Raw genomic sequence first — 9719 nt, forward strand, 5'->3', positions numbered from 1 at the left:
GAAGGGAACCGTTTCAATGTCCATTGCTTATATCCTTAATAAACGTAAGCAGTATGGCTTAAAAAGACCACATCCATAAACACAGAGCCAAGACACATATTTTGTTTTCCGATCCACCCATCAACCAGGTATTGCAGTACCTCCAGGAATGGTGCACTTCCCCACCTGGGGACAACAATGCTGTTCAAAGAAAGACGAGAAAACAAAAGTAGCGCTTCACTGCAAAGTCTGTAAAGTGAGGCTGATGTGTTCGGATGTGAATAAAACCAATCTGGCCACTTTGCAACCACTCTGTCTTGCTTTATTTAGTTATGTATTTATTTTTAATATTTAAAACCTTCTATTTCTCTCCATCCCGCTGCACTTTGGAATAGAAAAATGTCAGAAAAAGGGCATTTCCCACAAGAGTGTTTTTCTTTTTTGGATCCATTTCACAGGGAAGCAACTAAATATAAGAAGGCAAGAGAGGTTGTGAACCGTTTCTTCAAGTTACGGTTTTCAGTAATTGAGGAGCAAGACAGGAAGAGAGGGAATCATAGGAAGAGAAGGAGGGGGGTGGGGGGGGGGGGACAGCTGCCAGCACAAAAAAGAAGAGGACATTGCCCGAGTCCTATTTCTTTTCTGCCCGTCCCCAACGTCCACGAAAGCAAGCCAAGCCTTATCTGAATGGCTTTGTCTGCCCCCAAAATAGTGCCTCCTGGGGCGGACCGCCCCCCCAGCTACGCCACTGGGGCTCAGAGGTGGGAAAATCAGTGTGAGGAACACAGTGGCAGCCCGTCCATATGAACTTCGGTTAGGGCCCCACTATCTGTTTTCTCTCAACTTCTTTTATTACACTAGCAGTGAGTAATATTTCATTATTCACTGTTAGTGTAATAAAAAATGGAGTACCAATAGCTAGAATATTGCCTTCCCGGAGAGATGGGTAAGTAACAAAAAAAAACAAGCTTTTAAATGTATGATGTGTGCACGCTTGCGGGTGGGTTTGTGTTTATGTGAGAGTACGTGTGTAAGCATGTGCATGTGTGAAGGAAATTGTAGGTCAAAGGGCGTTTGATGTACCTTCTGCCACCCCTGACATTTTGGTATATTGACGTCCATGTCTCCATTCACCTGGACAATGGTGGGCATCCTGCCAATGCCTAAATGAGGGTCTTGGGTATTTTCTCGTTGGTTTCTCCAATATGCTGAGACATCTTCGGTGGTTGCATTACACTAACTGTCTGGGGGCGAAGTAGACATGTATATCCTCAGGGTGCTTTCATATTACAGAACGGACCACACATGCATGCTGAGCTCCTTCAGTGATATAAATCATACAGGTGCAGAGGTAGTACCATGCAAACTCAAGGTAGCATTCCCACATTTGCATGGCGGTGAACTACCAATGTGAGCTATCAGAGAATGTGGCTGCTACTCACCTGTCTTCATTACTTATTTGTTCAGGAATCTTATGGAGTGCTTAATGGAAGAAGTGGAAACCACCTTGTGGAAGCTCAGACTGTAATTACCTTCAGTCCAAACTTCTCTTTCTATCATACTTGGGCTGTTGAGAGTACACTAATAAAACATGCCATTGTCTGACAAATGACTAAACATTAGTGTCAACTACGTGTTAAGAAGGTGTTGTGTATAAATGTAAAACCCAAGCTCTGCAGCCAGTTTTCCCCAGAACTTTTAGGGTCTGTGGCATCATGTACTGTTGTAATTTCCCATGTGAAGCTTCACATAAGTATGCAAAGAAGGTACAAAGTTCCTCAGAAGCAAAAGATAAGGGGAGGAGATACTAAAAGGCGAGGGTGGTCAAGGTAATTCCACACCTACTCAAAGATAAGAACGAAGAGGTGCAAAGAAAAGGGGGGGAGATCCCCTTTGTGGAACTAGAACTCTCACACACCCAGCAAGCTAGGTGTCATGCTTCATCATATGAGCCTGCCCCTCGTCAGGTGGGCGCTGCAATACCCGACGGGCTCCCAGACCGGGGCTCTTTAGCAGGGATCTTTTGTTCCTGCCGGTTGGTGCAGTGGGGGTAACGGGCATACTGTGTGTAGATGTGAATGAAAGTGGATTAAAACAGGTCAGTTAGTCCTAACCATTATTTTATTCGTAAGGTCAACTGCCTGATTAAAAATATATAGAGAGTGGCAGTGTACTAGATGCAATGTATCTAGTCGTGTAGCCCTACTCTCAGGATCGACATGTTTCGTGCCTCTAAAGTCAGGGGGATCTGGGCACTTCCTCAGGATCAAAGGGAAACCTATCTACACTATGTGGTCAAGTGTACTCTACGTACCACGTTCTCAGGTCAATGACCTATCCTGTTGTCTAGAATTGCTAGCAACAGTACCGGCGGTTTGTAAAATGGACACCGAATGGGTCCCGCGTGTAAGCACGCCAAACCTGCGACCTACCCGGCTCGGACTTATAGTAAAATAAATCTACAACCAACGGTATTATATTTTTGGAAATAATATCTAGAACACAATATATCCGATTATATTTCTATATACCCATAACCTGATTTACAACCACCATAGAGGAGTTTGACTTTGCGAACCTGCACATAAGCACTTTATGGAACAGATTTGATACAATTCTCCACAAACCCACAACGACTCATAGACACCTGCTTGACCTTAAAAACTTTGTATCTAGTGGTCAGATGTAAAGTAATGTACACACAAACAGTGCCATGGCCCTCTTCTCTGTAAGGAAGAGACAACACCAATTTCCCACTGCTAGCAGGTAGTGGGCCATTATCCAGGGCATGCTCCTGCTGCTGCCTCCAGAGACAGACATCCACAGCAGACATCTGAAGTCCCTCCATATGTGACAACTCTTTCAAGAAGTCATTCATGCGATCATCAAGCACACAAGGTTCCAGCTATAGAAGTCGTATCAACTCACAACTCTTGATGCGAGATGACCTAGTGCTGAATTGGATGGAATTGCACATATGTTCTTGGCTGAGGAGTGTTTGAATGACTTCTGTGCCACATGGGATCCATGGTTACATAGTTGTGTCAAACTCCTCTGTACCACATGTGATCCGTGGTTGTGTCAAACTCCTCTGTACCACATGTGACCCCTGGCTCCATGGTTGAGTCAAACTACTCTGTACCACATGTGACCCCCGGCTCCATGGTTGAGTCAAACTATGAGAAGAATGATGGTCGGTTGTAGCTGATTCCAGCTGAGAGGGCACTAGCTCTGTGCTATTGCTCAAGGGGGGAAGTGGCTATGAACTACCTCCATGGATACGAGTTCAGTCACCAATAACTGGTGCACAGCATATTCCCCCGTTTGTGTGTGCTATATGCCTCTATTATTTGTGCTATGTGGTAAGGCTTGCACTGCAGAAGGGTGTCCTTTGTAAGTGCACATTGTGGGTAGGTTAAGACAGCAGTTGCAACGAAATTAAGGCTATCCCAGCTTTCATTTTCTTAGAACAGCTCTGAGACATGAACCTTGGTGACCCAGGTGTAGTTCTGGCAGTGTGTTGTTTCAGGGCTGCAACTCACAATGACCCCAGAGGTTTGCCCTGAATCTTCACATGGCTAAAAACCAGCTTGACGGTCTTCCCAGCAGCAGCCTCCTAATTTAGGAACCTGGATGGTGTCTTTCCAAGAGATATCCCCTTGACCATCTTCACTCTTCCCTCTCTTCTAGTATACACATAAATACTGAGGTAAAGCTTGCAGTCATGCCCTCTGTGCTAGTTGATGATGGAGCCCAGATTCAGTGGTGGCAGAACACTTAACAGCTCTTGATCTATTACTTTCTTACTGCTGTGACTTCTAGAGATATCATACCAAGATCAGGGCTTTAAGTGAATGTTTCCAATAAAGTTATGTTTGAACTTAATAACAGAGAGGTCTTTGCTGCTGTTCCCTTTATGTGAGACAAAGAGATAGACAGGCCTGCATGCAGGGAAGCTTACCTGACCATAGAGAAAGCACCAACAAGAGCTACCTTTCAAAAATAAAAGGAAATCACTTGTTATGCTTGGTTTGCAATCAAGGTGAAAAGTAGATTACAAATATAAAAATATTTTTGCAAAGTAGTACCCATTATTGAATGTGTAATTTCTAACGTCATATATGCATTTACTACCTTTAATATCAGCATACCCCCAAAAAAATTCTGATCTAAAATACTTCCATTCGAGTTAATATAGTTCATAACCACATTGTTGGTTCTTTGTGAAAAAGCAGTAGACTTCGTCATTTCTTTATAAAACGCCTTTGGAAAAAAACATATGCTATAGAGTTTGTAATTTCTGTGCATGTCTCCTTGTGAAACAAACAAGTGCAAGTCTTATCACCCCACTGGACCAAACTCATTGCAATCAACCAAAAACTAACTATTCCCTAACATGTCTTGCATCCAAAACCATATGTGTTTCAGGCACAGTTTTGCAGACCAGGGTTAGACATGAAACATAGCAAACGTTAAGTGAACAGTCACTGGATTTACCACACGTTCAATGGTAAATAGACCCACAAACTTAAGTGGTGACTTAGAAAGCTTTTTTAAATGAAAATTTAATAAGTTAAAAAACGTTCTCATCCACCAAATACTGAAGTGATGGAATTATTTTCTTATCAGCACAGAGCTTATTACTAGCTTTTGTCTTCTCTAATGACGCTTGTGCGGCCTTCAGTATTTTCAAGAGTTCATCTAAATGTTCTTGACTCAAGATACTGTTGAAGACCAAGGTACATCAACCAGATAAAGTCTAGGTTGATAACCATGCACACAAAAGAATGGTGCTATTCCTTTGGCAAAATGTTCAGTGGGGAAACAGCATTAACAACGCGGTCTGAACCACACATTCAGTTAAAATGCAAGAGTTACCTTGCTTGCCTTTGCCATGCATATGCCTTTACCACATGTATTCTTTTACCACACAAGCCTTTTCAATGATTTTAGTTGTAAAGGCATATGTGTGGTAAAGACAGTCAGCGCTCTAGATGAAAGAGGAATGGGCAGGGTGTTGGAGGTGTTGGAGAGGGAGTACTGACCGAAATGATACATCATCAGGTACCGGAAATCAGACGCAGACCGGCCATAAGACAATGAGAGTAATCGACATTGCTCCAGCATTGAGGAACCAATTTACCAGGCCAGAGGGTGCCCGCTTACCCGTAAGGCGATCTGGGGGCTGTGGTGAAACTACTTCAATATTACAAATACATAACTTATGTCAAAATCTGTGGCTGGGGTGAGCAGGCGAGATGTATTTCACGCCCTTATGTAATAGCGTACACAGTGATTTACATGTTGTGTATGACTCCACATAAAGGTTTAAACTCAATACGGTTCGTTTTATAACAGAAAAACAGATATGGAGGCAGTTTCAAGTCCCACCACTAGACGGCATAGTACATTGTACTGTTCATGGGAGCCAGCCTGTAGACTATAAATGACAGCATCACCACGTTGGCTACTATATCCTTTGAACTGTGCAGACCAGCAGATCATAGTTCCCTTAGTGATAGCAATATTTTACATCTGTGGCCCATTATTATCCCTTGTACCTGTATTCTTCACCCTACTAACTGCCCTGCATAGAAGGCACTGCCACAGTCCCTCTTCTAAGTCCAGCAGTCGGACTTAATATTTTGGATTTTCTACTCCAACCATAACAATTCCTTGTCGAATGTGTATTTCCTAACTAGTCTCATCCACAAAGCATAAGTTTCAGGGGTGTTATAGTTAGCTGGACATTTCCCTCATACAAAACCCTAGAAATTCCCCCATTATAGTTAGTTCAGCTAACTATAACTTGCACGCCCCCGCAATGCACTGCTGATGACGTCACATATTACATCACTCATGACATGGTCAGTGACTTCACTGATGACATCACTGATGACATCTCAAATGACATCACTGATGACGTCATCCATGTAATAAATTAGTGCATCTTCTCACACCCTAATATAATCTTTGATACACAGACTAAAAATTTCAGACGGCCATTCTCAAAACCATAGATACTACAATACCAATAACTACATACCCACTCATTGACTCTTAGGTCTACACACACCTCCACTCACTCATCTGTAGAGTCACTCATACTTACAGTCACTCAGTACAAGACTATCATATGCATTTATACACCTATATAGACACTCAGACACCGCCAATCATCCATAGACATACTCACACACCTAGTCAATCATGCAAATAATTAAGCACACTCCAATTTACTCACCTATACAGTTATACACACACAAGTTAATTTACTCATAAAAATACTACCACATTCTTACGATCTTATACAATTACTGATACAAGCACACACTCATCCATACAGCCACTCACAATCACACACTCTCACATATACCCAGTTATATACTCTTAAACACATATACCCTGCCTTTCACATATGTAGTTACTTACACATGTACCACTGAGATATACATTCAATCACTAACACACTCATACATACACTCACCCAACCATACAGTCCATCACAGATGCACTCTTAAAACCATGCACCCATAGAATCACCCACTCACACATCTATGCACAGTCACACACACCCTACCCACACAAACACTCATGCACCCATACAGATACTCAGACAACCAATCAAGAACTCATATAGACACTCATATAGCTATTCACAAAACCATCCAGGCACTTATACACCAACAGACAGACAGACACAGACATTCACACAGTTTAGTCACTAGTCTGCAGTAAGATACGTTTAATGACTCACTTATAGAGTCAGTCACACACCTAGAAAATCATCCATTCACACACTTATACACCCACTCATTCTTCCATAGGTCTTTCCCTATATATATTAAACATATTAAACTCTACAGAAACACAGACTCACTGGATGATGTCATCAGTGAAGTCATCAGTGATGTCACTGACCATGTCATGAGTGATGTAATATGTGACGTCATCAGCAGCGCATTGCGGGGGCGCGCAAGTTATAGTTAGCTGAACTAACTATAACAGGGGAATTTCTAGGATTTTGTACGAGGGAAATGTCCAGCTAACTATAACACCCCTGAAACTTATGGTTTTTTCAGTGAATATATATATATATATACACATACAAAAAACATTGGTAAAAAGGAAAAATAGGTAAAATAGGTTTCGGTTTCAAAAAGCCCACATTCTGATATTACTTCCTGGTAATGAATGGACCTACTTTGGGTGGATGTATTTTTTTGTGAAAGAGCAGAATACCATCATGCGCAGTGAAGTTAGCCAAGGGCTGATGGGGTAGTAACAAGAGTTATATCGGCTCACTCCTCATCTGAACAGTACTGATTCTCGGACAGTTACTTGATACACAGTCCACATCGGGTGCTCAAAAGGAGGTGAGAGCAACATGCCAATGCTCTACGAGGCCTGGAGGTAAGTCCCAAATTGTCCTTGCAGGCACACCAAAAGAAGATAGGGAATGTACTCCTTTTACATTCATCAAACAAAAATCTTATTATTGTGGTCTTCAAAGGCTGTCTTAATCTAGCCGAGAGGTGTTTCGTCAGGAAGGCGTACCACTACTCCCTCCCTCAGGGCTAGAAGATATACATGAGACCAACAAGAAGTAAAATAATTTAAATGAGTATCTGATGTTTTTCCTGTAACAGAACACAGGAAGACCATGCGGTCATCTCCAATTCCAGGGAATGAGGTCAATCATATAAGTGCATAGGTTGTGTGGTTGTTACCTCTTTCTCCTAAAGAGTGATAAACACAAACGAAAGGGGATAATTGTCTATGATTTAGACCGAAAAAACAATGAGAGGATGGTATGTGCCTTTGATCACTCTAACCTGATAAACTATCATAAATGTTTATGTTCATACCAAAATAATCATATCTGGAGAGGATCATGCAATAAATAATAAGAATAAAGTGTAAAACAATTAGGCGTGAAATTAGAAAAATAAAGATTCCCATAAGTAAAAACAAATCAATAAATTTCACCTTAATGTTGTGTCTGTTTGGATGTAGGTCTTCGTGTAGTAGGAAAGCACTGTTCTCAATGAGGAAAACACGCATTTGTATGATTTGGCAGTAGATTCAGTAAAGTATCAGGTTAAATATTCAATAGCTATACCAATGGCACCTAAAAGAGAAATGAAAGTCGAGAAGAATTAGACTGGGGTGAGTAAATTATGCTGTTCACGACTGGGAACAAAGTCAGATGGTTAAAATCAACAGTTGCGAAAAGTAAAAATTACATCCCTTCAGTAGTTGCATTTATTTAAATAACTATTGTCTATATTCATCTGCCAAGTGCTTACTAGTTTGGGGTACAGTTAGAATTATAAAGACTATAAAAAATGGCCTCACGGAAACATAAATGGAGAAAATAAAACTCTTAGGTACAGTGTACCATCAAATGAGATGCCATGAGACAGTAGAGCTCTGGCCATGTCCAGTCTCTTTAATAATCTGTTCATTATGACTTTTAAGAGAGAGGCTTTAACCACACTCAAGCGTTGATTCCATTGCATGTAGATGTTGACTGGGCAGAAACGTGTGATTTTGTTGAAAAGGTTGCTTGTATAACACTTTTATCCTCATGGGAAAGCATACGGTCAGCACATAAGGCACTGATCAAGGCTATTGGCCGGATGGGTTTATTATGAAAAGTTACAACAAAGGCTGTAGGTCTGACTTATTTACTGTGACAAGAATATGTTCAAACTAATGGGCATTTAAGGGTGGATTGTCCTTACCCTGTTAAAGCTTGTTGACAGGGATTTTGTTACCAGGAATCTCACAGAATACCGCAGTAGCCAAGGGATTTAGTGTTAGTATTCTGTGGAAAGATTTACACCTTAAGAATTCTTGCTATGCCATATTAGATTCATTGTTTTGCCAACTATAATGTGTATATAGCTGTAATTGTATGACTTTATACCAATATCTGCCTTTTGGGAAAGTGTATGCGGAACACAGTAGACAGGAGGTGATTATGGTGACAAGAAGGTAATTAGGCTTTGGGTTTGATTGCTTCATGGCCTTAGTCCTAACTGGTTTATTATGAAAATGTGCAAGAAATGCAGCAGGCCTGGCTTATCAATTGAAGAAAACCTATGTTTAAGCCAGTAGCTCTAGAAGGGTGGAATGTGGTTACATTGTGCTAAAGGCTGTATGCAAGTACTGCATTACCTACATTCCCACAGATTACTGTAGTAGGCAGGGATTTGGGTGTTAGTTTCCCCCTCTGATAAATCTTGAAGTTAGACAAATTACACTTTGATAATCCTTGTTAACCATTTCAAGAAGAGGTGAACATTGTTATTTCAAGTTTAATTTGGGTACATTTATAACTTTCTGACTCTATGCCTAAGGGCTATCTTTTGTGAAATCTGATGCAGAACTCAGTTGGTCTGAGTAGGTATGGTAACAAACTATGGTAAAGACTAGAAGCCTGATTGATTCTTTGGAAAAACTAGTCAGGTGCCACAGTCTGATATGTGTATTTTGAAAAGCGACGACAAAGGCAGTGAGCCTATCGTGAAAGCTGTGCTAAAGCAAACAGGCCTTTAAGTGTGGATCACCAATATGCTGTGCATAAGTCCGTAGACAGAAAATTTGTTACATAGCATCTCTTAGGTTAGCGTAGTAAGCAAGGGTTTTTGCATTGATTACTTCCTCTTCCAAACCCTGATAACCTTTGCTAGGGCCTTCTGGGAAGGCTTGCCAGGTGCAGTGGTCTGCGAGGC

The sequence above is a fragment of the Triturus cristatus genome, chromosome 3_1, assembly GCF_964204655.1.
Source record: "Triturus cristatus chromosome 3_1, aTriCri1.1, whole genome shotgun sequence".
Lineage (NCBI taxonomy): Eukaryota > Metazoa > Chordata > Amphibia > Caudata > Salamandridae > Triturus > Triturus cristatus.